Source organism: Schistocerca americana, chromosome 6, assembly GCF_021461395.2.
Source record: "Schistocerca americana isolate TAMUIC-IGC-003095 chromosome 6, iqSchAmer2.1, whole genome shotgun sequence".
Taxonomy (NCBI): Eukaryota; Metazoa; Arthropoda; class Insecta; order Orthoptera; family Acrididae; genus Schistocerca; species Schistocerca americana.
In genome coordinates, this window is record NC_060124.1 from 359,156,536 (window position 1) to 359,181,564 (window position 25,029).

Sequence of the window (25,029 nt, forward strand, 5' to 3'; positions counted from 1 at the left end):
ACGATACAAAGTATTGGCAGTCGCTGGCCACTACTTTCTCCCATTTTCGGGGTAGCATACGAAGCCCGCAGCTGAAAAACTGGTCGACTTTTCAGGAGATCCATGAATCTATCCAATTTTGAACTTGTTCGTATAACCGGAAGTGCTGATTAGCCAGGCTGTATGAAACTGATCTCAAAAGGCCTTAGTCAAATGGTTCAAATGGCTCTGAGCACTATGGGACTTAAGTTCTGAGGTCATCAGTCCCCTAGAACTTAGAACTACTTAAACCTAACTAACCTAAGGACATCACATACATCCATGCCCGAGGCATGCGACCGTAGCGGTAGCGCGGTTCCAGGCTGAAGTGCCTAGAACCGCTCGGCCATTCCGCCTGGCCGGCCTTCGCCAGGTGGAGCAATGTCTGGAGAATACGGCGGGTGGCGTAGAACTCCCCATTTCCACGTTTACACGTATATTTTGGAGGGTTTTGCGACGTGCGTTCGAGCATTGTCATGCTGAAGCTGAAGCTTAGCATAGTTATTTATTTCTCCGGGTAGTCTGTCACCCAGGCGAACAGCTCCTCGAAACATGCACCGCGCCACGGATGGAAGCTGGTGGAGGCAGTATTATGCTAATGCAGACGTTCACCTGAGCTTCCATGAGGCATGTGATAGTAACAGAAGGTAGCTAGAAAGGTGTGGACTTGATGAACCTTTTCATGTCCATTACTGTGTTGTGATCATTTGCCATTCAGTGCTCGGCTCAAATGCACCAACTTCTTTCGATAACGATCTTCTGTGATTGTTTCCCTCGGTTTCAGTAACTTCAAGGACCTTCTCTGCTCCATCACCACGCCGGTCTTTCACGTCAAAGTCATCGTTCTTGAAGTGCTGCAATTACTGCCTGTACGTTCTTTCACCAGTAGGTGCCCCACCATAGGTCTCACCGAGCATTTTGTGAGTCTCAGCCGCAGATTACTTCGTGTTAAAGCAAAAAATTAAAACTTCCTCCAAATGACGAGAACTAGGATCGTAAGTCGACATATTCAATCGAGAATAGTTTTATGATGCAATTAGAAACCGACTGATATTTTATAGCATTCTGTTTACAAATGACTAAGCTTACTTCGACATTTACGATCTACCACCTACACCACAACTTGCCTCTACTGCTATCAATTGTAAAACGGTGAGAGCAAAGTTGTAGAGCTAATAAAATTGTAAAAACGCCACTGGTCTCGCTCGACTGGTAAACCCTGCACGCCCCCCTGCATGGGTGTCTGGAACCGATACTGCCACTCTTATGGCTTGCTAAGTGGTGAGAACTATAAATCAAACCGAGCGTACTATATAAATACTGGCGTAAGCTGTATCGCTGCATCCGTTTGTAAATGTAAATTGTGTAGCTATTTCTAGCAGTAGCTGGTCTATTCGTATACACTATAAAAGAGACCATTACTGTAAAATTTAAATATAAAAAAATGTCTTCTTCTACGTGTATAGGAAGAACCCGAACTCCACCATCAAAATTTTGGAGGTAGTTCATCGATATTTACCAAATCAGGACGATAGTTGCTTGTAGAATTTAGAACTGATAACAAATGCTGACTAACTTCGTCTGAGAACAAACATTTTCATTGTTCATTCTTAGTTTACGGAACACTGAAACTTACATTATACGTTAGTAAACTTCGGTTTGGAAACTTAACGTATGATACTAAAATATCTTGTCCCGGGTACACTGTCATCCAGGCAAACGGCTCCTCAAAGCATGCACCGCACTACGGACGCAAGCTTGTGGGGACAGTATTATGCTATTCACCTGGTTTCACATGGGAACTGTGGTAGTAATGGAATGCACCATGACTGCTGTGGACTACGTGAACATTATTGCCCATCAACTGCATTTCATGTTTGACACCTACCCAGACAGAGATGGAATCTTCCAAAACAATCCATGTCACAATTCCAGAATCGTGCTACACTGGTTTGAAGACAATGAACTCTTGCTGAGGTCCTGGCCCCCAGATCTGCCCGATCTGAACGCCATGGAACACATCTGTCACGTTACCGGGCACCAGCTTCAACTCCCCATACAACCTGACCGCTTTATGCGGGAATTGCGTGATCTAGACATCTCGTGCCACTTACTTTCGGAAACACACTAACAATAAGTTCCCATCAAATTCATCTGACAAAAATCTTTATCGTAATATCGTATTGCGTTCCTAAGGTGAGTCAACACGATGCTAAGCAAGTGGTCAAAAAGTTTTGTCTCATCAATGTATATTACGACACTAAAATCCTAATCAAAGTGCAATTTATTTATCTCTGTGAAGATAACCCAATGAATGCAGATTTTGATGAAACCGCACGACAACGTTTTGGCCAAAGATTGGCGACGTGAATCCATTATTATCTCAAAAATCCGTAAGAATACTGATTCCACTTGTCAAATCTTATGAAAGTGATGAACCATTATAAAATGCGGTTCTCTGGCCGAGGGTTAATAGAATATGAGGAAAGGGTATCAAAAATAAGAACTGCAGACCATTTCACTGACTATTTTTGTTTTAATAAAACAGCTTCAGTATATGTTTTTTGTTCACTAATCATTTTTTTTAATTTTATCATTGCATAAATAGTAGCATTATCTTTTATTTCAGTGCTACCTTCGGTTATGTGCTACACATTTTTGAGAGTACTGGCTAACGTCTAAATGTGTTCGAAGATAACCGCCTGACGTGGGCCGGAATCCACCGCTCTAGGGTATACTCTGTTGTGAACTGTCTGTTCGTCTCTTCAACTAAGCTAGCTGGTGGCAACCGATGTCATTTTTCTATCTTTGTGCATTATCCATTCAGAGACGTTTCGGAATAGGACGTAGTTTAGATCCAATCCATTTTCAATCTAGATTCCAACTTTTCGAGCACATATTCTTCATCAATACAAATTTGTTCATATTTATAGCATTTGATCTATTCGTCCATATAGGACATACACATTGTCTTCACAGGTAAATCTACGTTAGCGCTTAGGTACGACTCGGACCTTGGATATCTGCTTTAGGGAGCAGCAACAATACTCCGAGACCATCTAAGTTGGCGACCTAGGTGGTGTGGCTGGCTCAGACGATACTATACACGGTGAACGAGAGCTCCATCGACAGAGTTTCAGGAGTTATTCAGGATTGCCTTGGTATAAATGACCCGCTGTCCCCGGTGACACTTACTGCATTTCCTTCGGTTTCTTGTCCAAATTACTTTTGTATCTCTATGGTGCACAATAGTGCAGATGTCGACATTATGGGTTATGTATCTTGTTTCCATACACTCTCGGTATTTGTCGCTGAAGAAAGAAATGCTTTTTACCTCGTTCACCTCAAGCCTGCATTCGTTACTGATAGGTTCTGTTGTCCGGCAATATTAGTTGTGTAGCGATACATACCATTACTATTGATAGGGTTACTGATGAAAGAGTTGGCCGATCTGCACCTCGGGTACGGGGCTCATTGAATGCAACAGTAGATCGGTACAGTGACGCTATGCTGATCTGTTCCCGCACCGATGATAATCGTGTCACAGTACTTTTAAGTCTGATGGTTCTTGCATTACTCTGTCCTGCGCGTTGTACGTTTGCTTATTGAATAGTACATTCTTCTTCACTGTTGCGAAAGTAATCTCTCTTATGACGATATTTTCACGAAACCAAGGGTGATTTCGGTAGCAAATCGAATAAATGAAAATTATATTGTTGCTCTGTAGCAAACCGCCAAAGACCGTGGGTCCCTGTTACCAAAATACTGAGAAGGTATTCCTGAACAACCTCTGAAAGGTTGCCGGTTGTGTTTTGGTGCACCCTGTATACCCAGCCAGTAGGTAGGGTGACACAACGGCTTAGACACAGCAGAATTCAAATACTCGTCCCAACATCCTGGTTTGGTCTTTCTGTACTTTCGATGAAACACTTCCAATGAAATCCAGACGACTGACTGTTGTTTAGTCTCACCGCGCGCTACAGATGTACTATAAGGGCTCCTGCAGTAATATTTACTGGTCCATTGCGACTGTCAACCGAAAGCAGAAGGCACGTGGCGTCACCTATCGTGCTGAACGAAACCATTTGCTGCGGCGACAGCAGCGTAGCAATTACGCTTTTGGCTCGCGTTCCAGTATAAATATAGTAGGCCAGTGGTCGTCAAACTGTGGCCCGCGAACTGCACGCGGCCCGAGTCAAGTATTCGTGCTGCCCACGGCTCTCAGCCGTATTTCGTAATAATATGCGTCTAGCGATCAACATCCGAAAAAAATGGTTCAAATGGCTCTGAGCACTATGGGACTCAACTTCTAAGGTCATCAGTCCCCTAGAACTTAGAACTACTTAAACCTAACTAACCTAAGGACATCACACACATCCATGCCCGAGGCAGGATTCGAACCTGCGACCGTAGCGGTCTCGCGGTTCCAGACTGCAGCGCCTAGAACCGCACGGCCACTTCGGCCGGCGATCAACATCCGAATCCAGAAACGCCAACTAAGGTTAAGAGCTTCTGAGAAGTGTCGTTTTCTCGTTCAGTGACAAATAATAATACCTACAGGGGCAGTCGAATAATTTTAATTGTCGTTGGTGAATTCGGCCGTCAGCTAACAAGTTAACCACTTACCTCACAAGCAGAGGAGTTAAGTAGCGTGATCATTGCGGGCTTAGGAAGTGTGAGAGGACGAGTGTCTTAGTGTTTGTCTTCCAGTGCTGAGAACACACGGTGTGCGCGATTCATACCATTCAGCCACTACGGTACAAACTTTGAAACGTAAGTTACTTGTATTTGTGAATGGACCTTGTCGTCTGGAAATGCAGTCCTTATTTGTAGCAAGGAACGTTAAATTACTTAAGGTTGTTGCAATAAAGCGCAGTGGATAGAAGGAAACGGGCATTCAGATCATGTATCGAACTTTCGTGACGGTGTCCTATATTCAATAGTGCATTTAAATACACGAGGTTTGTTCAAAAAGTAAGGTGACTTTATATTTTTATGAAAAAATATTTATTTATTCGCCAATATTTATGTTGTCCCCTTCAAATAAACTTGTTCCAACGCTTCTTTCAATTCTCGAAACACTTTCCATAAGCACATTTTGGTACAACCTGGAGTTCTTCCAGCGATGCCGGTTTTGTTCCTCAATCACTGAAAATCTTCGTCCTTTCATAGGTTTCTTCAGTTTTGGGAACAGGAAAATCACCGCAGGGGGCCAAATCCGGTGAATATGGTGGCTGAGGCATGACTGTCGCATTGTTTTTGGCCAAAAAATCTCTCACAAGCAATGATGAATGAGCAGGAGCAGTGTCGTATTGCAAAATCCATGAATTGCTTTTCCACAATTCACACGTTTTTTGGGTATTGGTTCTAGCAAACGGCGCATAACGTCAAGTTAATACTCCTTACTGACCGTACGACCTTGTAAAAATTCATATTCACAACTCCACAGTAATTGAAAAAACCAGTGAGCAAAACTTTGCCATTTGATCGAACTTTGCCTGCTTTTTCGGTCTTGGTTCTCCGGGATGCTTCCATTGGGTCAACTGGGCTTTGGTTTCGACGTCATAGCCGTAAACCAATGTTTCGTCACCAGTTATGAACCTTTTGAGTGAATCAGTATCGTCACAACTCCTGAGCGATGCTCATGTGACGATTCTTCTGATCAAAACTGCCGGCCGCTGTGGCCGAGCGGATCTAGGCGCTTCAGTCCGGAACCGCACTGCTGCTATGGTCACAGCTTCGAATCCTGCCTCGGGCATGGATGTGTGATGTCCTTAGTTTAGTTAGGTTTAAGTAGTTCTAAGTCTAGGGGACTGATGACCTCAGATGTTAAGTCCCATAGCGCTTAGAGCCATTTGAACCATTTGATCAAAACTGAGAAGTTCTAGAACAAACTTAGCTGACTCACGTCTCTTGCCCAAAACATCCAAAAAAATTGCGTGACACGAGCCAACCGATATGCCAACATCGTCACCACCTGTTCTTACGGTAATTCGACGATTTTCCAAAACAATTTTCTTCACAGCATCGACGTTTTCATTTGCTGTTGTGCCGCGGCGTCCAGAGCATTAGCATCTTCTCGGCCATCTTGGAAGAGCTTGTATCACTTGTAAACATTTTTTTACTTAGAGCAGACTCACTGTATGCCACTGTCAACATTTCAAGTGTTTTAGAGCACTTGATTCAATTTTTCACACAAAATTCGATGCAAATTCTTTGCGCCATTTTTTATAATAATCGAAAATCGCCGAGCACACTACAACACCTCTAACCTTTCTATCTAACTAAAACAAACGAAGTATCCTGTACACTTGAAACTGTGAACAAATGTTCGGGATATGCGTACCAACATAACAAAAAAACGATAATCGAATTGAAATGTCACCTTAATTTTTGAACAGCCCTCGTATGTACAAATACCGCTGGAATGAATGGGTTAGGGACACGCAAGTCGCCGAAGTGGCGTCCAATTGAAACACCTGTACCAGCCTACTGCGGCACATGAAATTATTATTATTATTCCTATTATTATTGTTACTATAGCGAATAGCTACTGTTTTCCTTGTCCTGCTTTCAGCCACGTCGTGATACTGTTTCATGCCCTTCTTTACTTTTCACCCTTCGGGTTTATATCCTTTCCCCAAGAGACAGTCTTTGACTGCTTACTGAACTGCCATCGTTCCACTCCTCTGTTGTTTATACTCGTATGTACACAATGTCTCACTTTCATACAATAATGTAGTAACATCAATTGTCTCATGACATTTCAGCTGCGTCTCTTTCGTTTCACGATACGTACTGCACTTATTATTCGATGCGTACTTGTGAATTTCATCTCTGCATCGGTATTAACACTCACATGTCGCATTCAACGTAATTAAAACATTTAACACTATCACTAGGGTAAAATTTCCTTTAAACGTCTTGAAGCGTTGTCCGTGTTATGTGTGACAGTCTGTGCTGCCTACAGTAGGGACGCCCCTTTGAGTACGTGTAACTTCGAGTCTGCAGTTAACAACTAGAGTCATTTAAAATGCAGGACGTTGATATGACCTTGCTGAATACTGTGCATTTCCCAGTAGTCGGAAAAGTGCTTTCTGGCAAAGAAAACACTACAACGCTGTTCACCTTGGCTGCAACGATTACAATCTTACAGAGCAGTGGCAAGTAAGGTCAGTTTGTAAAAGGGGAGTTCTCATGAAAACTTCAGTTTTTTGACAGGATTATTAGAAATGCTGCGCATCTGCGAAGGACGCCTAGCGCGAAACTTTAGTGCGATGTATTCCTGATTACTGATCGAGATTTTAGTATCCTCACCAAGTGATGAGCCAGTGTTTAGTAGATACATTACGTCAGTGTGAAGATGAAAAACGGAGGAATTTCTTGACGCGATGCAGACCTTTAAACGATTATTTTAGTCCAGATCATAGCATCGGAAATATGCTTAACGAATCGTTGCAGGACAAACAACGTCCTTCTCGTGAAGCGCTATTTGGTAAATTTAAAGACTAAGTATTTCAGAAAGACTGCGCAGCGATTGGGTCCGCTTCATAGAACATTTAGTTAAGGTTCATGAGGATAACAGTAAGAGAGAATACAATCAAAACATGAGTAATATGCCACGAATCATAAGGAGATGGTAAACCATTTGTGAGTACATATCTAGGCATAGACTTATGGCTGACAGTATGAGCTGCTTAACGTATTGTGAAATACTGTCATCTTAGACAACTTACTTGTAACTTACATAAAACTGAGGATATGTTATAGTCCAAATTACTCTTGACAGAAATAGGTACATATTTCGCGGCCCAGTGTCAGGTGGGGTTGTTGGTGAGAGTAAGGACTGACAGAGCAAGAAGACAAAAATCTATAGATAAAAAGCTCTTTGGAAGTGTAAAAGTTGTAATCAATTTCAGAGTTGTTCGAAAATATCACATGAGGGCCAGCCTCCCTTATTGTGTATCTGACACATAATTCATCCACCCGGATACACAATTTCAGTTCACCTAAAAGTCTCATTTGTTTTAAAATCATCCCCGCCCATAAGTATATAGACTCGTCTTAACCACTACACAGACATCTCGGAGGACCTCTAGGACAACTTATTTCCACACTGTAGGGAGATGTTCACTTTTGTTTGTCACTGGGGTTCTACTCTCACATTTGCTGCTGCCATGTGCCGTCATCCTTCTTCTCGCACTGGCCAAGTGACAAATGCTGTTTTGATTTGTTTATCACAACGATAATCTTTCTGACTCCCAAATGTATTTCTGTACCATTCATAGTACCTAGAAACGTTATAACCTTTTCTCCAGAAAGCTTATTTCATGGCCAGAAAACTTTTTCTCTGCTACATTTTTAGTTTCTGGATCTCAGTCCCAATCATATTAATACGTTCAAAAATCCACATTCACTACATATTCCGTCCTTTTTGACATGCTGCTATATAGAAGACCCGATGTGTTCCTGCCTTCAATCCTTTTTGCTTACATAAACTATATGGGTTATTCATAATGACCTCTGGGGTTCGAGAAGACAGCTGCATGAAAACTGCAAGTCATACAGGAAACAGACTCACGTCACTGGCTAGACAATTTCTTCAAGTTTTTCACTCACATTACAGGTGCTCAATACGGACAGTCTTTGCTGTGCCGGAAACATTAATACGTACTGACACGCATTGTTCGGGAAGATAGGACAGCAGCGCGCTTTGGAAATATGTTCATTGGATATCCTGCGTGCAGGCGCGAATTAATTACGTACGACTGTATGGAGCAGATGATTCGTGTACACGTTTCACAATCCTGCCTGCTAGTTCAACTACGCCCTGCGCTTTTTATGAATTGAAACTTGGAGAGATACCCTAGACAATGACGTGTATAATTTTTCTGCTGTCATTTTCTGAAACCCAGTGGTACTTAAGAATAAGGCTGTACTTTTGATATTTGATGATAGTGGTACTCTAAGGTATTTGAATTTTCTCCGTGAAATATAATATATTCCAGACTTTGTCTTGTCACGCTCTTTGTATTACTTGTAAGACCCCGTTTTGGCCAGTTCGGTCAGCTTTCGTATCTTGTAACTTGCACCATCGTTATCTTTAACTAGAGCGACCTGATCATTGTCGAAGAGGAGCTCCCCTCTACGTATCAAATTAGAGATGATGAAATTAGCTTGATGGGTAGATAAGAGGCGATAAATCAGATCAGTATTTTATTTAACAAATAGAAAAATCTACCGTAAGGGAAGCATAAGAATCAGAACGTATAATAATCGTCAGAGGGGAAGAAAATATATAGACTTTAGGCCAACGGCGAACTGCACATTTATAGTAGCTTTGAGCACACGTTAAAATACCTTTCCGATCAAATTTGGTCAAAGGCCAGGCGGCACACAAACATTTACCATGCCCGTCTCTGAAACAGGCGAAGAGTCAACTTTAGCCAAACACTGTCATCGCCTATTCAAAAGGCCACTGCCACGGCGCAGTCACCACAAACTGATGAGATTATTCCTTCGTGGACAGTCTTGTGTGATTGAGCAATGATATATTCGTCGTCGTGTTAAGGCACTTTTTTCCACTGTGACTCGAGAGATCTGTCTAAACTCACATCTATGTAAACTACTGTGAAGTGTAAGCCTGAGAGTAGTTCCGATTGTACCATTTGAAAGAGGTTCTTCCCGTTCCAATGTCGTATGGTACGTGGGAAGAATGCTAGTATAAACGCCTCTGTAAGCGATGGTAATCAGTCTTATTTCTTCTTCGCGCTCTCTGTGGGAGCGACAGTGGGTGGTTGTAGAATATTCCTAGATTCCTCACTGGAAGCTGTTCTTGAAACTACCTAAGTAGACTTTCACGCGGCTGTTTGTGTCTGTCTTCAAGCGCTAGCCAGTTTGTTCTTTCAGGATCTCCCATTGGTCAAACAAACCTGTGACCATTCGCGCTGCCCTTCTTTGTATACGCTCCACATCTCCAGTTAGGCTCATTTGCTATTATAGGTCCCTAACAGTTGAGAATATTGTAGGACGGGTCCCCCGGGGTTTTGTAACAAGCTTCCTTTGTAGCCTGATTGCATTTTCCCAGTATGCCACAACTGAACCAGAGTCTACTGCAACTGAGGCTATGTGATCATTCCGTTTCTTATTCCTGCAAATCGTTACAACAATGTAGTTGTGTGAGTTGTCTGATTTCAGTTGTTATTGTTGATAGTATAGGCATAGGATACTACATTTTTTTTTCGTTTTGTAAATTGCACAGGCTGCGTTTCTGAACAACTAAAGCAAGTTGCTAATCTTTGCACCACTTTGTAACGTATCAATACAGGCCTCAACACAGGGCAGCTTTTTTTCAGATATTACTTCATTACAGATAGCTGCATCATCTGGGAAAAGTCTGAGGTTTGAAGCTCCCCCTTCCAACAACCCTACCACAACAAAGGTCAAAATTTAATGATTGTGGTGTTGCTCACGCTGCTAAATACTGCATTTTCGGGCAACAACAAAGTTATTATGTGGCAGGTGTCATTAGAGCACAGTTAATAAAGTCATTTCATGTAATAATGAATAAACTAGGCACTCATGTTTTCGTGTTTCCCACGCTGGTCTCGTTGTAAAATCATGGCTCAATCGACGAAAATCTAGGTAGTGATGATTCCAAGCTCGGATGCAAAAAAGGCCTAGGTTTCATTCTGCTATATTCAAAAGTTTTTTAGATGCGCTTCACAAACCATTCTTGAAGATTAAACCTTTCAAAGTTAGCACAATAGTGATGTAAAAAAAATAATCAGCACTCGGAATTTAAGTTACACTTTCTTTTAATTGCTTTTATTGCAATATCACGTAACACACAAAACATCACTTCACAATACAAAACATACTTGAAAACATCTTCCTCACTGTTAAAGTTCACATTTTATAAGCTGACTACGTTATGCGTCTTTCCAGCATGACGTCCAAGACTTGACTTTTTCAACGTCCGACTCTCTAACAACTAACTCATAATCGCTTACGCGCCCAAAAATCAGAGTTACAAGTACGTCAAAGATCATAGTGACAAAAGAAAGAATACACATAAGAATAATATCAATGCAACATAAACATATCGATGTATCAAAGTACCTCTACATTATTGAAATCAAATCTGAATGTTGTCTCAGAAATATGTTAACTACTTCTACAGAAACACAGTAGAATATTACTGATATCGAGAGGTTCAGGTGAGGTGCCGTAATGGTTACGTAATTCAAGTACCATTACACCCTCCACTTTTCTCGCACCACTGCAATACATTTAATTTGAAGACAGTCGGATCTTTCGAAGGGAGACAACTTACAAACAGATCACGCCCGGAAAAACGTTGAAACCGTGTGGCTACCTCTAATGAATTGCCATAAAAAATTAATCACCAGTGAAGACAAGGATTCTGTGCAATAAAAGGCGCTGTCCGTTGACTATGGTTCCGTGAAACTATTACTGCTCTACGTGAAAGATTATCCAGTCTTATAATTAATATTTATATATCAAATAATATACAGCTTGCTATAACTGCTTAAACATTTCCCACCTTAACCTTCAAGTGTCCATATCCCATGAATCTATGAACAGATGTTTATACAGTCGATCTCAGCTTCTAACTGTACCTTTACACCACTGCTGCCTTCGTGTGCTCTATACTGCTAGCACTACCGACGTGACACGCCAGTGTCCCAGCCGCAAAGAAAGAGGTGTAACAATAACGAAAACCTGAAGAAATGGTTCATCGGAAAGCCCACGCTGCGTCAATGAGCGCAAGTCTTAAAGGCACATTGCTCGTACAGGGTTACTATTAATACAGTCTGCTAGATCATTTACACTGATTGCCGCCGCTGGCCACATCAGACCCTTTCACCTCACCCCGTGGCCTGGCCTGGCGGTGAAACATTCTTCACTTTGCGTACGGCAGTCAGCGTGTTAATATGCAACATGTATTCAGAGGGTCCCAGAACATTTCCCTGAGGCATGTCTGAAATTACTTCCACACTGTTGACGACTATCCATCTAATATAAGGGGCTGCGTTCGCTACACCAAAAGATCCTCAGTCCAGTAAAAAATTTCACTCGGTTCCAGATAGATGCAGCGTTCCGTTAATAATCATTTGTTTGGCACTGAGTCAAATGTTTTGGGAAGTCAAGAAATGCTAGATCTTTCCGACTGCCCTGCTGCACAGCTTTCACAGTGTCGTTTAAGAAAATCGCAAGTTACGCACGACCTGTTTCTGGAATACATGTTGGTCTCTTCGAGACACTTCATTGCGTTTCAACTCAGGGTATGTTAATACTCTACGACAAATGCATGCCAAAGACACTCAACCGTAGTTTTATTGATTACTCATGTTAACCTTCTTGTTGGCTAGTGTGACCTGTAATTTCATCCATCTGCTGGGCACAGTTTATTGTTCAATGGATCTACCTCATGTTATGGATAAAAGAGAAGCTAATCTACAGCTACATCTACATGACTATTCTGCAATCCATACTTAAGTGCCTGGAAGAGCGTTGTTAGAGCTACGATCACACTATTTCTCTACCGTTCCACTCTATAACACTACGTGAGAAAAATAAACACTTAAATCTTCCTGTATAAGCTCTGATTTCTCTTATCTTATTATGATCACTATTTCTCACTGTGTAGGTTGGCGGCACTAAAATATTTTCACGTTCAGAGCAGAAAGTTGAAGAATGAAATTTCGTGAAAAGATCTCGCCACAACGAAGAACGCCTTTGCTTCAGTGATTGCCATACCAATTCGCTTATCATATCCTTGAAACTCTCTCTCTTATTTCGCGATAATACAAAACGAACTGACCTCCGTTTAACTTTTTCGATCTCTTCCGTCAATCCTATCTGGTAAGGATATCTCCAACACAGTAATACTCCAACAAACGACGAACAAGCGAAGCGTAGGCAATCTCTTTAGTAGACTGTCGTCTCTTCTATGTGTTCTGCCAATAAAACGTAGTCTCTGGTTTGCCTTCCCCATAATATTACCTATGTGATCTTCCCAATTTAAGTTGTTCGTAATTGTAATTCCTATGTATTTAGTCCTACTGACAGCTTTTAAATTCGTCTGATTTATTATGTAACCGAAATTTAACGAATTTCTTTTTGTGCTCATGTCGATAACCTTACACGTTTCCTTACTGAGAGACATTTGCCACTTTACAGAGCATACAAATATCGTGTCTAAGACATTTTACAGTTGGCTTTGATTTTCTCATGACTTTACGTGACGGCAAATGACAGCATCATACGCAAACAGTCTAAGATGGCTGCTCAGACTGTCTCCTGAATCGTGTGTGTAGGTTAGGAACACGAGAGTGCCCATAACACTTCCTGTGAGAACGCCAGATATCACTTCCGTTTTCCTCAATGATTTTCCGTCGATTAGTTCGTATTGTGATCTTTCTGACAGAAAATCATGAATCCAGTCGCACAACTGAAGCGGTATTCCATGGGCAAGGAGTCTGATTAGAAGTATCTTGCGAGGAACGGTGTCAAAAGCCTTCTGGAAATCTATAAACGTGGAATCAATTTGCGATCTCCGATCGATAGCACTCATTACTTAGTGCGAATAAACTGCTAGTTGTGTTTCACAAGAACGACATTTTCTGAATCCGTGCTGACAGTGTGTTTAGCTTCAAATTCTACATATAATCTAATAGGAATTCCACAGCAGCAGAACCCGCCGTGGTACCTTATTTTTTAACTCTGGCTGTTCATTGTTTCAGTGCTAAGGTAGGAGGCCAAATTTTGTCACTTTAGTACGAAGTAAGTTATGGAACAGGCTACAAATTGTTGTATATATTCCTGAATTTATCCGCCACTCGTAGGCAAGTCACAATTAAACTGTTATAACATACTAAAACCAATATTTGACATAAACATTGACACTCCAAATACAGGAATACAAAGAAAGTGTTTATAATTCAGTTTCCCATAAAAATTATCGGAAGAACAACTAACTGAAATATATTTTTCCATTGTTTCATTGCCAGATACTTTCACTATTGTACATCACTTGAAAGATTACAAATGAACAATTTTTCAAGTTAATTTGCATGTCTGTTTAGATGAAAAGCATGTTTCGTGGTAACAAACCGAGGATTTCGTACAAGGAATCCATCTCTCCGAATTTGTTTCCCCATATCAAAAAAGTAATCTTTACAAATAAGATATAAAATTAGTTTTTGGTAACAGTTCCAAATTTCGTCCCTTGGACGAAAATAGAAACTACACGAGGGACGAAATAACGAACATACCCAGATTTATTATAATGGACGCTACAGCAACGTAGATTAAACCCTTTACTATAGCGATTACACGCGAGAAGCAACACACGCTTGAAATACAGCCCAATATTTGAACACAGATCAGGGCTCACACTAGGAATTTCAAGCTGTTAACCTGACAGCTACACTATCTCACCTCAGCATAAAAAATTTAATTCCTTCGTACACGGAAGCTACATGTGCCGCACACAACAAAACAATGGACTGAGGTCACGCATGAACACGCAGCTAAACATTTATTACGAGCTGTGGGAAACTATCATTCGCAGGGGGACGAAATTAGGAGCAAGGACGATACAAAGGCCCCTTACTTCACAGAGCTTTTCTCCTCAACAACGAGAAAACAGCACCCAAGAAGACTGAAGATGTTTATATTTACTGCGCGAGCATCCCTAGCTGCGGTGCCAGCATGCATATTTCACAAGATTCTCACGTTCCCCGGAACCTAGCAGAATGACACCTCGTTGCCGCAGAACTGGATTATTTCATGGGTGAAAATGTACGCACTTCATACGTTGAGATCGCACTGTAGACACTTTTATTGCTCCAAGATGACTGTTTCAACAGTCTTATGCTGCCATCATCTGATCTTCTGGAATTTGCCATAAAATTGCCATGTTACATTACATGAAGTCAAAGCAAAATGTAACGTGGAAATTTTATAGCAAGTTCCAGAAAATCAGATGGTGACAGTGTAAGATGAAATCGGTCATCTTGGAGCAATAAAAGTGCACCGATCGCACCACAGCACAGCATATCTCATGAATGTCTTGTGTGTTACGCGTGACTTTGTGTCTTAATCTCACCCATCGAACTACTTATTCCAGAGTTTTCTCTCGCGACTCCTTCGGCCAAATAAGATGGAAGTTTCTAGCTCAATGAGTCATCTTTGGTACCGCAGAATTATGCAACGACAGAGAGTTTGTGAAGTTCACGAGATCCTCCGGATGTCTCTGATGACCCAAGACAGTTCACTGCTTGACACTGTCGGCCACAGTCGTCTCCAGAAGTGCAGCCTCTGCGCAGCTTCCCAACAACGCATTCTGTCCAAGTATTTCGTTTGTAATTTCGCTCAGATGAATAATACTTTCACGTTCGCTCATAACATAATCTCTGTCGTTTTACAATTCCACATCAGGTAGAGATTGCGAGAGGCTAACGGGGTGACAGCGACATCCTACTTATAGCCTTACCAGGTAATGTAAAAGTAATTTCATCTTTACATAACAGTTTATTGGACGGGTATCCACAGTCAAACTTGTACATGTTGAATGAAAACAACTGTAGCTGTTTAAAATCTCTTATTAAAGGCACTAACCGTTTCGTAATTTAAATTTCATCATCAGCTGCAAATCTGAATGAAAAGAACGAGTAGTTCGAAAACAATATTACGCAAAGACCATTTCACAGTGATAAAAAGTGAACACAAGACCGAATTCTTACGATATAGTGGTCAAGACACTTTTTCAGTCCAATCCCAACCCTTTCTTTGACATTTGTGAAATTTCACAGAAACCTATAGTCTTCGATTAAACTGGAACCTGTGAACAAACGAGACGAGACAAAAGGTTATAAAAAGCGCTGGAAAGAAGAGGTAGGAGATGGGAAAGAAGACGAAGTGTACAGTAAACAGTGCCTCATCTGAAGCCGTTGCAGCACGGAACGCTGCGACTGCCATACACGAACTGACAGGATATCAAAACACAGGCCCGGGGAAAGGGACACATGAGCAGGAGTGTAAATAACATCCGATAAACTTTAAAGGAACGCATGGAACAAGGCGCCAAAAAGAAACATAATAATAAAGATAGAAAATGTTAATTGAATAACTCCTACACACAGAGATGAAAACATGGAACCTGTCGTGAGCCATTTATAAACATAACATTTAGAATAAAAATATCTTTAAAATTCTTAAAATTTTAAAATTTAAACTAAAATAGTTTTTAAGAACTTTTCAAAGAGGAGAATGGCCCTATTAAAGGCACCAAAGAAGGGGAGGTAAGGCGGAGAGTGCGAATGAACCAGGCTATTCATTTAAGTAATCGGAGTTAGCTTAAATGACTTTATGCCTTAATTCAATTTGAGGATTAATTATTTGGTTTGAGGATTTTGTTAATGCACGAAAGATCTCCAGCTCTTCCAAGATATTAAGAACGTTAACCTGCGTTCCGTACACAAAATTGTAAGACCAGATGTAATACTAGAAACTGAGTGACCCATTTCGGATAAATGTGAACATAAGACAGAATTGGAATCCGAACCAGAAATATGTTCCTTAAATCTAGCTTCAAAGGACCTTCCCGTTTGGCCTATGTGCTTAGACTGGCAATCGCAGATGATTTTGTAAACGCGTGACGACTTATGGGGCTCCCGTTTCGTCCTCTCCCTATGTTTAAACCTCAGGGCCTTATTCCTCGGAATGACATATGCTAGGACAATGTCTTTTGTAGCCATCTGCGCATCCACTCTATTTGAAACAATTCCATAGTTCGGAATCCTATGATAAGAAACGATCCAAAGGCCATTCTCCTGCGCGGGGAGCAATGTGGATGAAATATCCCGTTGACCCTGGACCGGAGCGGTCCTACGACTCTTTTCCTTTCACTTTTTTTAAATTCTCTTGTTAATACTCGGGACATCAGTGTGGTACCCGTTAGCAAGTATTATGAACTGGGCGACCCTATATTCGAGTTCATACTGGTGTTACGTAATCTGTAAATCATCAGCCGGAAAACTGCTTTCTTACACTGTAGAGGGTGGGAGGAAGGGCTGTGAAGAACCAAAATCCGTGGTTGCTGGTTTCCTATAAATTTCGTTCAAAATAATTCCGTGGCAGTGACCGGCACGTCCAGAAATGGCAAAATCCCATTTGCACTACGTTCGATTGTGAATTGTACATGCTCATTGAAACCATCAAAAGCTATACAGGAAATCATCACACTCCAGGGCGCAACAGTTGTATAAAAGAGAGATGTCATCGACCTAGGGTGACAATAGCAGTACTTTACATCGTTACATAGGTACCTCAATGTAAATCCGATATTCTAAATTAGTCGTAAAAATGTTTGCCAGACAAAATGACAAAAGGGAACCCATTGCAAATCCATGTTTCTGAACTTAGACGTCATCACCAAACTTGAAATAGGCAAAATTTAAAACTAAATCCATCTAGCTCGAACGAAGTTGTTGAAAATCTGATCCTGGAAAAGCATTTGTCTAATTATGTCCATTTTAATCAATACCCAGTTTCAAGTTCTGAGAAATTTACTTCTGCTTGATTATGACACATAAGTATGTGTTATTCGTGCAGTGCGATAATCCTTATTCAAACTTCAATTGGAAAAATTGTGTCAGTCAACAAACTGTATCGAATATTCCGATATAGCTGGTGAGTTTACATTTCGGTTGTTGATGATGTTTGTGGCATTCCCAATACAGATGACGTGCGATACGTCTTTTTTCCACTTCTGTCAATGAATATTCCTCTGGTGTTAGGATCCTTCTATTAGCATGATATTGTTTTGATTTTAGGTGAAGAAATTTTCAAATAATATTTGATGGTGCCTATATACTATGTGGTATTCAAGGACGTCATAAGTAAATATTACTCGGTCGTCCGCAAATTACAGTGTGATCAGATATTCTGTTTTTGGTTATCAGATCCACCATTTTAGTTCCACCATTCATGAACGAACCTGATATATATCGAATCAGTGACATTACCGAAATTTTTGTAGACTTTTGACCGCGCACCTTCGCGCCTTACGGCCATACTATTCGAAACAAGCCACTGTGGCAGTAGGCTGATAGAAGGATGTTTCTAGGCTGGTTTCTTAACTCTTCAAGGTCCTTGTATTCCAATGCGCTGCATAGCCTCGGAAGAGTGCACTGTGGAAAATCAGATGCAAAGCTTATCTGTGTTAAATTACAAATTATAGCCGTAAAGGAGCATACAGCCTACAAATGAGTAGCTTTTGCACCCGAGGAATTAAATTCCTTGAAATATCCGCGAGAAGAGCATCTTCACCAGCAGACCTTCACTTCCTGTGCACGTGATGCAAGGTTCACGTTATGTGATGCTTTTAACCGAGACCTCCAAAGTTAGAAGTAACGAAGGAAAGATTAGGGAAGGAAGGAAATCCGTTGTGTCCATTTCAAAGGAATCATCCCAGCATTTCGCCTAAGCGATTTAGGAAAATCACGAGAAACAAGTCTGTATCGCCGTATGGGGATGTGAATCGCCTCCTCCACGAATCCGAGTCCACTCTTCCCACTCTACCACCTCCTTTTTCCTTAGGGTCTCCTTGCTCCCCCTCCCCCCCTCTCCCCCCCTATAGTCCCACACTGCACTCACGCTGATGGATTACTGCTTCGAAACGCAGTGGAAATCAGAAGTCCTCTTGATAAATTATAACCAAAATCTCTCGAAAATCTTTGTATTTTCTTGCGCTAATTCTACATTAAAAGTAAAAAAATCTATCTTAAACTAACAGCTGCTGCAACTGCAAAATTCTTTGTAAATATAGATATTCTCAGCCGGCCGATGTGGTCGAGCGGTTCTAGACGCTACAGTCTGGAACCGCGCGACCGCTACGGTCGCAGGTTCGAATCCTGCCTCGGGCCTGGATGTGTGTGATGTCCTAGGTTAGTTAGGTTTAACTAGTTCTAAGTTCTAGGGGACTGATGACCAAAGAAGTTAAGTCCCATAGTGCTCAGAGCCATTTGAACCATTAGATATTCTCAACCCATGGCAGTGCTTAAAAAAAATATTTTTCTGAAATCTCTGTTCTTCAAAATTAACCGTTCTTGGACTCGGTATCTACGTCACGAAATTAATGAAGAAAAACTGCAAGAAAATGTTCCGGGCAGACATTTCACGTAACTTGCATTTAAGCACAAGTCTCTAGCACAGTTATCAAATGGTTCAAATGGCTCTGAAAACTATGGGACTTACCATTTGAGGTCATCAGTCCCCTAGAACTTAGAACTACTTAAACCTAATTAACCTAAGGATGTCACACACATCCATGCCGAGGTAGGATTCGAACCTGCGATCGTAGCGGTCGCGTGGTTCCAGACTGAAGCGCCTAGAACCGCTCGGCCACTTCGGCCGGCGCACAGCTACCATTATTACACTCTTCTTATAGAAATAGTGGACAGCCAGTCAATTGCAAAATGGAAAGTTTATTAAAACCAAAATATCACGTTTTCAACGTTTATATACACGTCTTCTTCAGAAGGAAATAGTAACAATTGGATTACATATTATGGTTAGTGCACTAGCTGTACATTGGTGAAGAAATACCAGATGACAACATCTGTGTTGTGCAGGTTTTAATTATTATGGACGTGAAATTTTATATTGGACTAACGCCTTTTGGCTCGATTTGAACGTACCTCTGCCACAACACATAGCCCTGTTGTCTGTATTTCCTTCTGAAGAAGATGTTTTTATGAACGTTAAACCCATGGTAAAGGATTTTTAATAACCCTTCCATTGAGCAACTGACTGGGAAAAACGAACACCTAAACCTTTCTGTTCGAGCTCTGATTTCTCTTAGTTTATTTTGATGATCATTCCTACCTATGTAGGTTGGGCTCAACAAAATATTTTCGCATTCGGAAGAGAAAATTGGTGACTGAAATTTCGTAAATAGATCTCGCCGCGACGAAAAACGTCTTTGCTTTAATGACTTCCATCCCAACTCGTGTATCATATCTGCCACACTCTCTCCCCTATTACGTGATAATACAAAACGAGCTACCCTTTTTTGCACCCTTTCGATGTCCTCCGTCAATCCCACCTGGTAAGGATCCCACACCGCGCAGCAGTATTCTAACAGAGGACGAACGAGTGTAGTGTAAGCTGTCTCTTTAGTGGACTTGTTGCATCTTCTAAGTGTCCTGCCAATGAAACGAAACCTTTGGCTCGCCTTCCCCACAATATTATCTACGTGGTCTTTCCAACTGAAGCTGTTCGTAATTTTTACACCCAGGTACTTAGTTGAATTGGCAGCCTTGAGAATTGTACTATTTATCGAGTTATTGAATTCCAGCGGATTTCTTTTGGAACTCATGTGGATCACCTCACACTTTTCGTTATTTAGCGTCAACGGCCACCTGCCGCACCATACAGCAATCTTTTCTAAATCGCTTTGCAACTGATACTGGTCTTCGGATGACCTTACTAGACGGTAAATTACAGCATCATCTGCGAACAACCTAAGAGAACTGCTAGTATTTTTTTATATATAAATTATGAATGCTTGATATTTTGAAGATATATTTCTTACGTAAATTTTCTCTACATAATGTTGGCACACACACACACACACACACACACACACACACACACACACACACAGGTATAATGCCACTAATGTCCACAGGCGACTCTAAACTGCGTGCCCCTCTGCGATCCTTATTCAAGTTTTCCAAGCAATCCATAAGTCGCTTATGGCAAATGCCGAGATGATTCCTTTGCAAAAGGACACTGCTAAATTTCCTTCCTCATTCGGCTGTAATGATCTTATCGAAGACGAGACGCTAGATCGCTATCGTCCTTCCTTTTCTTTTGAAATGTATACAGTCACGAAACTTCATTTTGCTGCTCGTTTACTGCTGCTCACCAACTTTCTTCCGACGAAACACGGACGAATATTGAATCATTTCTTTCTAAGTTTGAACAGAACCCTCACTATCATAAAAATTAGGTGATGCTTCTCCCTTATTTGCATCGTTCGCAGTTTATTTGTAAACTGCCACTCTTTTAAGTAAGTGTGCACTGTAGCTTTCGGTACCTCCAACAATTAACACGTTAACCGTACTAAAGGCAAAGCCTTTAACTGCATTCTTACCTTGACGTCATCTCTTCACTCCATTGATAGTGTTCCAAAGACTGGCAAGCAGTCCATTAAATTTGATCTTTAAGTGGGAATTATGGTAATGCTACCGTGAAATAATGATAAACGGCTTTCTGAGCTCTCAGCTGGCCGGGGCGGCCGAGCGGTTCTAGGCGCTACAGTCTGGAACCGCGCGACCGAGATCCTGCCTCGGGCATGGATGTGTGTGATGTCCTTAGGTTAGTTAGGTTTAATTAGTTCTAAGTTCTAGGGGACTGATGAGCTTAGAAGTTAAGTCCCATAGTGCTCAGAGCCATTTGAACCATTTTTTCTGAGCTCTCAACGTCTGAGTCTTAAGGCCCTGAACTAAAGTGTGGAAGTCGATAGGAAAGTGACTAAATACTGCAGCAAATAAAATACATGTTGCTGGCTAATCACTAGGATGAAAACGCTTGAGCCAACTGCTCTGAAAAATGCTGGAATGTCCAGTCTAAACGTTTACCCTCCAATCCCAGCATTACATAAAATTTTAAACCGCGTGCCACATTCTAAAATGTCCTGCTAAAGGTAGAGAGCAGGTCATCAGTTATCTTTGGTTCTATCCTCTCGTCAAAATATAAAATGTCGTTCCTTATTGGCATATATGCGCCTCATACAACACACAGGAAATACTTCTCGTAGGATTATGAAGTCATTATACTGGTAGGACGTAAGTACATATGATGACCCTCAATATAAAACAGTTCGAACTTCGTGTATGTGTGTGTGTGTGTGTGTGTGTGTGTGTGTGTGTGTGTGCACTCGCTGGTTATTGGAGGGATAGGATAAGACAGGACACTACTGCACTATTGTTCATGTATATATTTATGGTACATGACGTATCAGGAAGAGAAAGACTTTATGCTGATATTAAAAACATGGAGAGTTTGAGTAGAGTTTGAAATAAAGTACAACAAGGAAGGGATGTTGATCATGCAGTTGATGCGTAATTTTAAAAAAAGGAAAAAAGCATGCGATTTTCCAACGTTACCAAGTGCGGTAACTTCTTTGCAAGTAAATGCGAGATGGCCTCACTTTCTGTCCGAATCATTAACGACGTGCGGAAAACTATGATCGCTTGTTACTCCGCGCGCCGTTTTTTCCCATTACCCGGAAACAAAGGGCTGTTGCGTGACCGAGTCCGACGGATGTGTATTTCCTGCGTAGTAAGTTTCGAAAAGTTGAATAGCTGGCCCGTATCTCCGATTCTCCCTACTATCGACAGGTGGACAGCGATGTAGAAACAGTGCTGCAGTAAGCACCTAACAGTCAGTCGCTGTTTACAATTTTAGCAACAATACAATAATAGAGTACAAATGTAGATGTGTTTCTAATAATGTCAGGTACTATAAAGTATAATGTGTAATTGTTTAACAATTGTTTCTACCGGATAGTAACAGTAACAGGGACCTTTCTTTCATTATAATACATATACGACAGCCAAGACGGCGATAAGTTATTTAATTTTTATTAAGTTTTAACCACATAGCTTACCTCGTGTAACTTTTTTCCGAGGCCAATGATACTGAGAATGTCGCGTTAAAGAGTCACTTCTTAAGAAAAAGCTTTCCACAGCAATAAAATTATTTTTATCTTTTTTATTCTTGCAATTAATCAGTGAGCTTGTCAGCGATAGTAAGATTTATACGGAGTCAAGCTCATATATGAGGTGGCAGTTTCTAAGTTTCTTCAAGGATAATGGGGATTGTTCTGATTAAAGGAATCTACTGTACATCACATTTTTATGAGTAGTTTCCTAGAACATGGCCGAGTTTTGCCAGAACAAGTCCCACGTATGGGAGAAGTTTGGCGTCACCCCTAAACAGCACGTGGCCACATTATACTGACTACTTGCGTATTTCTACGCCGATATTAAGTAATACCTCGGCACGTAGATGTGCAACGACCATAACGCTCCTCACCTGCGGTCAAGACAGTCTAGAGATGTAACGCTGATGAACGTTTCTTAGTTCATTACTTTCTATATTACAACGTCGTATAAAAAAACATAGTTTCTCTCTCTCCCTGTCTCTCTATCACACACACACACACACATACACGTACACAAAGGCCTGTATGTCATCATGGTTGTTTCAAAATGACTCACGGCTGAAGTGCTGGATATCAGTGTACAACGACCACGTTGTCATCATCAGGCACCCTGATGAACTGAATGATAGGGGGTCGGTGCCGCACTTTTATCTACACTGACTGATAAAGAGTCACAACACCAAGAAGGAATTGTGCAATATAAACTAAAGCCGGTACGCTGTTTCTACATCTGAAAGATGATATCTCTTAAAATTTCTGGCTAGTCTCATAAGAGTGGCGCCACTGTGAGCTGCAAATTAGGTTTGTTTTAAATACGCGCTATAACGGTCGTCAGCGTTTTAGTTACCATTGAAGTTAGGCGTGGTGAGTTGATGTTAGTCAAGAACGCCTTTCAGGTGACAAAGGCGTCATTATGAACGTCTCACCCAGTTTCGACGAGGCCGTGTAATATGGTTACAAGAAGCTGGATGTCCCTTCTGCGATGATGCAGAAAGACTTGGCTGGAATGTAACCACTGTACATCATTGCTGGCAGCGATGATAACCGGAATGTATGGTGGCAAGAACATCTACATCTACATGGATGCTCTGCAAATCATATTTAAGTGCCTGGAAGAGGGTTCATCGAACCACCTTCACAATTCTCTATTATTCCAGTCTGGTATAGTGCGCGGAAAGAATGAACACGTATATCTTTCCGTACGAGCTCTGACTTCCCTTATTTTATTGTGGTGATCGCTCCTCCCTATATACGTCGGTGTCAACAAAATATTTCCGCATTCGGAGGATAAAGTTGGTGATTGCAATTTCGTGAGAGGATTCCGTCGCAACGAAAAACGCCTTTCTTTTAATGATGTCCAGCCCAAATTCTGTATCATTTCTGTGACACTCTCTCCCACATTTCGCGATAATACAAAACGTGCTGCCTTTCTTTGAACATTTTCGATGTACTCCGTGAGTCCTATTTGGTAAGGATCACGCACCGCACAGCAATATTCTAAAAGAATACGGACAAGCGTAGTGTAGACAGTCTCATTAGTAGGTCTGTTACATATTCTAAGTGCCCTGACAATAAAACGCAGCCTTTGGTTAGCCTTCCCCACAACATTTTCGCTGTGTTCCTTCCAATTTAAGTTGTTCGTAATTGTAATACCTAGGTATTTAGTTGAATTTACGGCGTTTAGATTAGACTGATGTATCGTGTAACCGAAGTTTAACGAGTTCCTTTTAGCACTCATGTAGATGACCTCACACTTTTCGTTATTTAGGATCAACTGCCACTTTTCGCACCATTCAGATATCTTTTCTAAATAGTTTTGCAGTATGTTTTGATCTTCTGATGACTTTATTAGTCGATAAACGACAACGTCATCCGCAAACAATCGAAGACGGCTCCTCAGATTGTCTCTCAAATCGTTTACATAGATAAGGAACAGCAAAGGGCCTATAACACTACCTTGGGGAACGGCAGAAATCACTTCTGTTTTACTAGATGACTTTCCGTCAGTTACTACGAACTGTGTGTGACAGGAAATGACAAATCCAGTCACATAACGGAGACGATATTCCATAAGCAAGCAATTTCACTACGAGCCGCTTGTGTGGTACAGTGTCAAAAGCCTTCCGGAAATCCAGAAATACGAAATCAATCTGAAATCCCTTGTCAATAGCGCTCAACACTTCATATGAATACAGAGCTAGTTGTGTTTCACAGGAACGATGTTTTCTAAACCCAAGTTGATTGTG

General features: G+C 41.2%; 1 protein-coding gene across 2 annotated transcripts in view; it reads left to right on the forward strand.

The window, feature by feature from the left end:
• The window catches only part of LOC124619940 (ATP-binding cassette subfamily G member 4-like), a 481,958-nt gene that overhangs the window by 507 nt on the left and 456,422 nt on the right, over positions 1-25,029 (forward strand). The gene's annotated exons all lie outside the window — the stretch shown is intronic.